The sequence below is a fragment of the Chelonoidis abingdonii genome, chromosome 17, assembly GCF_003597395.2.
Source record: "Chelonoidis abingdonii isolate Lonesome George chromosome 17, CheloAbing_2.0, whole genome shotgun sequence".
Classification (NCBI taxonomy): domain Eukaryota; kingdom Metazoa; phylum Chordata; order Testudines; family Testudinidae; genus Chelonoidis; species Chelonoidis abingdonii.
Window position 1 is genome coordinate 3,590,247 of NC_133785.1, and position 6,353 is coordinate 3,596,599.

Below are 6,353 nucleotides of genomic sequence, written 5' to 3' on the forward strand. Positions count from 1 at the left end.
TTTCGCCCCATCTCCACAAGCTGTGTATGCCAGCCACCCTTCCCATCTCCTCCTATTTCAGGTACTCCCTGCAACCCCTCCTCCCTCATGGCACTGGCTGTACCTGCCCCATTCCTGCCTTCCACCTCATGCCAGTGGCTCGTGTGTACCCTATTTCATCCTGTCTTCGCAATGCCAGAGTCTCCCATTCTCCCCACCCATAACAGAGGTGGTGTGTACTCCCATTCGCACATACCCCCCTTTCACCTCATGCCAGCAGTCCATTCATTTTTACTGATGTTCCACAGAAAATAATGGCGAGAACGTGCGTGCACTCATGTACGAGATCAAAAGGGAATGGAATGGGACACCAACATTTATCGCCCTCTTTCGCAAGTCTAGAGCTCTAGTTTGATGCATAAGAGGAGCACTTGGTAATCTAAAGAATAAAAAAATAAAGAGAACATTTTACATAACTATAGCTTGGCTACTAGCAGTTTGTTTAGATTTAAACACATTACAAATGTTTTCACCCTTCACAAGTCCCTGTTTTAATGATGATTTGTAGAGTACAAAATGAGAATGTGTGCTGACTGAATTCGCTATCAAATATCAGCACTAAACTGGTTCTATCGTAACATTAAGCAACCCCTCCTTCAAACCGTGCCAAAAGCAATAGGGTGTCCCAGATGTTGTAGTATCAAAGGGTTGAAAAATTTTCAAAAGTATCTAAGTAAGGAGCTCAAATCCCACTGAAAGTTAATGGGACTAAGGCACTTATGAAAATTTACTTAGCATGGATAAATGAGACTGGTCTTGTATTTGGATCCAACTTAGGAGAATCAAAGAGGAAAGGAGACTAATGCAGCAAATAAATTATAACAGCTCTTATAGTTAGAGTGGTTGTCTAACCTAAACTGATAAACTGCTTAGCCAAACTGGATCAAGATCAATCATTTACTAGCTCCCCCCTGCCCCCGGAAGAGGACAGATGTCAGGGAGCATACATCCTCTACACTTATTTCCCATAAAATCTCAACTTGATGTTGTACTTGTTTCCCTTAGCACTGAAATACCAGCTAATAGTTTTCCCCAACCTTGCCAAACTTCAGGATAACAAATTTGTTAAGATCAGGGAGACTCTACATTAACCTATCACAGTTAAAAATGCAACTGATACATAAGAGTCCCACCAAGTTACACACAAAAATGTAGAACAAAGACAAATCGATGGGTGCTATAATTTCCTGTTATTTCTAATCAATTTAAGAAGCATTCATAAAAGCCTTTGATTCTGATATGCAAAATATACACACTACTGAATATGAATATTAAAAGACCTGGTATTACTATGCTGGTTTTACAATGCCTTCCAGCTATGTATTGCCTTTAAAAAGAAATGCTGCAAACATTATTTTGACTTTCTAGAATTATATCACTGGGCACATGATGTCACATCCTTAGGTTGTACATAGGGCTTTAACAATTCACCAGGCATCAACAACAAGAGGCCTATAAGAAAGATTTTTGAGGTGGGAGCTTCTACCATCAGTGAGATCCAGGAATGCAGAAAGCTAGACACTCACCAACTTCCAGCTGCTGGGAAGAAGAGAGGGTGCTCTCCATGCTCTTTGTAGCACCACAGATGTGATTAAAACCCAGTCATTTCCAAACCCACCCCCCCCACCCCCCCCGTTACAGAAAGAGTGCTCTCTCCACCTCACCCAAAAGCCTCCTTCAGTGGAAGGAAGTCGTATTTGCTGCTCACCTTCCCCTATTCCCTTATATGCTGCTGGGGTGGTGGAGATCCTTAACTAGTCTACCCTCTCTCTCCCCCCCACCTCTACTTTTCAGTCTTCTTCCAGACTTCCCTGGGAGGCAGCAAAGTGACAATGACATGATTCCGGTCAGTTTCACCGATGCACCAAAAATTCTGATGGAGCAATGCAACGCAGCTGCCCAGAATCATGTGAGCTTCGCACTGCTGCATTTGACTTTTACTGAAATAGTTAAGCTGTTTTTGAGCATAATTATTTTATTTTTATTTTTTTTAAAGTTTTTCTAAAAAAAAAAAAAATCTTGTAACCTCTTTTTGAACACTTATAACAGCTCGATGGAAGTTGATGCAAACACACAACGATAATGAGGAGTCCTTAATTTGTAGGTGTTCCTTTCACAAGTCTCATGAAAACTTGATTTGTTGTGGCTGAATTATAAAAGAGTTTTTAAATGTATTTAGTGTATGAATACAAGATTAAACCATTAAAACTAATACGCTCCCAAAGTTCCTTCATCTGACACTGCATGTATTTGTAAACAGACTCGGTGGAATCTCAGTCAAAAAGAGGTCATCTCAGGATTCTACAGGATATACACAAGTATAGTCAAAGCAGAACAATATTTCTGTTATAATCGGTTGGGCACTGAATTGCACTATGGAGGTGCATAAAAAAGAAAGACACACAGGAATGCCAAAGGAGGCCTTTCTTCCACATGATAAAGAAAGGTGGAAATCTAATCTGACAAGGGCTCCCCCTTCATTTACTGCATATGCGCAATACACAGCATTGTACTCATGTCTAGTGAATAGCAGCATACAGTAAAATGTGCTTTTTCATTTTTCTTTTTTAAAAAGTAGGAAAATCTATATAAAAGAACTGCACTAAAGACATTCAAATTGCAAACTGACCCCATCAACAGTCAGGAAGTGACAAAAATTAAAGTTGCATGTGCAATCTTAACCCTGTTACCTTATATGTATATAGAGTCTCCTTATATAGTATATGTATGAAATATAATAAACTATATTAAAAGAATATTTGTTGCAAAATCAGGCACAGATAAGTCAGGAAATGCCATATCCACGGTTACCTTTGCCAAGTTATATCTGCCCCACTACACGTCTATCCTGTGCACTGAATGAGGCAATATCCTGTTGAAAAAATAGAATGTGAGCATGCAACTAAAGACTGTATCATATAATGTATATGCACAAGGAGAAAGAATTAAGTTTCCACTGACAAACAAATCTGGCATTTCCCAATTCTGAAGTGCTTTGACTTTGCAATCTAAATACCATTCTTTTAATGTATCGACTGAATTTGCAAGGCCTAACACTCAACTTAATGGCATTTCTCTGTTTGGATATAACATGATAACTTCTGAATGCCACATCCATTCAATTCCAAGAGTTCAGGGACTGTTCTAGGTGTCAATGGGCAGAACCTACTGATTTTGGTGGAAATGGGAAAAACCAAAAAAGGTAAATGGAGGACATGTGGAATTCCCTGGCAATACACCTGATCTTAGTTCTGCCAATTCTCACAATACCGTTTTCAAATGTTGACACTCTGAAATAGAAAGAAAATAAAGAATATTGGTTTTGAAGGGAGATGGTGATGCACACAGAACTACTGACACAGGAAGTAGAATGAAAGAGGCACACAGAACCCATGGCGCACACACGGAATGGGGGAACCTGGCATGGAGTAGAAAGGAAAAATTGGGGGCATGAGAAATTGTCTGGTGAGGGCAATGCACTCAGCCTAGAGAAGCAATGAAGCATGTGACCCTATATTTTATTTGAATGTAATTTCCTAGATAGGTGGGGGGGGGGGGTGTTAAGAAAAAAGGTACAAACAAATACTATTCTGTGCAACTAGAAAAACCTCTAACCAAAGATAGCCACAACATGAGCTAAAGGATTAATCATATAGCTGGCACAAGCAGAAGGCTCTCTCACAGTGAACACAGCGCGAGCAGGGGGGAAGGAAGGAGATAGCGAAGTTTTGTCCACCTCTTTTCCCCTTCTCCACCAGGAGGTGGGGTTTTGGGTTTGAGAGGCAAGAATGAGGAGAAATGGGCCATGTGCTGTGATTGGGGGATGGGACAAGCTTACTTTCTTCTCTCCCCACACCTCCTGAAATCTCTTTTCAGCTGCTCCAGCAGCTCACAGGTATTCCTTTGTGCAGCATGTGTGGCGGTGGAGGTACCAAACCAAGAATTCAATTGAGCCTTTTTTTTTTTTTTTTTTTTTTTTATTTTAGGCACGCTACCAAATTTTTTGAGAAATATAAAAGACAGGAAAAGGTAATTTTTTAAACTAGTATCTTGCCAAAAGCTGAACAAAATTTCATGGGACAAAGAAAAAGCATTTCTCCAGCCCAATGGCGTTCCTCCTGCCAAATATGAAAAGCCTACCGCGTACCAAGGAATAGTGAGAGACTGTCAAGCAAAGATCATGAGAATCCATGAAGATCGCAAGAATCTTGTAATAGAAAGTGTCAGACAGTGTAAATATGGGGACTGCAACCAGCTTCTCTTATAATACGAGTCTTCAATTACATGTTCACATACTTTTTTCCTCAAAACCCTTGCCTTTGGACCCTTAGAACGTTGGACAATAAAGCAAGGTTATGGAGTGCATTTGCTGAGGGGTCCAAAGCACCCCTCTTATGCACTGCACTAATTGGCTAGTGTGTCATGCATAAGCCTGGGATTCACTGTAAAAGTTTTAAGGCATGTAGCAAATGAAGTAGGATTCTGTTGGAAAAGAATAAAAACCTTTGTGACTAATGCACTGGACTAGGAACCTAGCAATATGGGTTCTATTCCTGCCTCCGCTGCAGACTTCTCATGTGACCTTGGGCAACTCATTTAGACCCTGATTCAGCAAAGCACTTAGCAGATACTTAACTTTAAGCATGGGTATATTTCCACTGAATTTGAGGAGATTACTCATATGCTTGAAGTTAAGCACATTCTTAATAGTTTTATTGAATTCTGGAATCTTAACCTGTGCCTCAGTACCACATCTGTAAAATGGTAGTAATACGGTCCTTCCTGGTCCTATGGGGATGTTCTGGGAATAAGCTAATCAAGATATCATACTACAGTTATGACAGCCATAGAAAAAAATCTGTGACAGAATCAGAGCCACTGTGTAGTCATTTAAGAATACTTGTATGTTGATCTGGGTATTAGATGTTTACAGTATGAATACGCTGGTTTAATCTAATCAGAGGCTGTAAGGAAAAACAAGCAGGAAGGAAAAACAAAGTCTCAAGATATTCTACTTCTCCACAAACACTTGAGAGTTAAGAGAGAATGTCAGGACAGGAAAAGGCCCTCACACACTGAAGATCAAAGTTGTGGCAGGTTAAAAAAGGAACACTTTCTCAAGAGAGGGGAAGTTGTTTGGGGGAACCAGAGGAAGACTGCTGGGGATGTCTGAAGAAGTTAAGACTGTTTAGGTTACTATCAGGTGGCGATAAGCCTTTAGGTACGACCCATATCCATTTATTTCAGTGGTTTTCAACCTTTTTTCATTGGCAGATCCCTAAAAACATTCACATGGAGGTGCAGACCTCTTTAGAAATTCAGTCTGTAGTCTGCATCCCATCCCATACAAGTCTTAGCTATGTCTACACTAGCACTTTTGTCGGGGAAACTTTTGTCGGTCAGGGATGTGAAAAAACCCACACTCGACTGAAGCACGTTTCACTGACAAAAACGCCGATGTAGACAGCACTACGTCAGTGGGAGACATAGTCCCACCGACATAGCTACCACTGCTCTTCGTAGGTGGTTTAATTATGCCGGTGGGAAAGCTCTATCCCATCAGAATAGAGCGGCTACACAGGAGACCATACAGTGGCGCAGCTGCAGTAGTACAGCTCTGTCGCTGTAAAGTCTATAGTGTAGACATAGCCTAAGACCAGCGGTGGGCAAACTATGGCCCGTGGGACCGTCCTGCCCGGCCCCCAAGCTCCTGGCCCAGGAGGTTACTCCCCTCCTCCGCAGCCTCAGCTCGCTCGCTCTGCTGCCAGCGCAATGCTCTGGGCAGCGGGGCTGTGAGCTCCTGGGGCAATCCAGCTGCAGAGCCCGGCCTGATCCGGTCTCTGTGCTGCGTGGTAGCAGCGTCACCCAGCTCCAGACGGGAGGCGCGGCAGTAGCGCCGCCAGCCACCAGTGCTCCAAGCAGCGTGGTAAGGAGGTAGGAAGCAGGGAGGTGGACAGAGGGCAGGAGAGTTTGGGGTGGTGGTCAGGGGGCAGGGATGTGGATGGTGGTTGGGGTGGAAACGGGGCTGAATGGGGGCAGGGGTCCCAGGGGGGCAGTCAGAAAGGAGGAGTGGTTGGATGGGGCGGCAAGGGGCAGTCAGGGGCAGGGGTTTCAGGGGCAGTCAGAGAATGGGGAAAAGGGATGGTTGGACAGGGCAGGGGTCCCAGGGAGGCTGTCAGATATGAGTGGTGGGGGTCCAGGGGCAGTCAGGGGACAGGGAGTGGGGGGGTGTGGATGGGGCAGGGGTTCCAGAAGGGCCATCAGGGAACAGGGGGGGTTGGATGGGGCAGGAGTTCTGGGCGGGGGGAATGACA

At 43.4% G+C, this 6,353-nt stretch overlaps 1 protein-coding gene across 25 annotated transcripts in view; it reads right to left on the bottom strand.

The window, feature by feature from the left end:
• Positions 1–6,353, bottom strand: part of RAF1 (Raf-1 proto-oncogene, serine/threonine kinase) — a 134,385-nt gene that overhangs the window by 90,193 nt on the left and 37,839 nt on the right. For 3 of the 25 annotated variants that reach the window (XM_075073140.1, XM_032772553.2, XM_075073145.1), the window contains exon 2: positions 247–418. The exons of 20 other annotated variants lie outside the window; for them this stretch is intronic. The gene's annotated coding sequence lies outside the window, so the exon portion shown is untranslated. Of the gene's footprint in view, positions 1–246; positions 419–2,850; positions 2,882–6,353 lie in introns of those variants that run through there. 2 more of the 25 variants (XM_075073129.1, XM_075073136.1) reach the window with 2 other exon arrangements.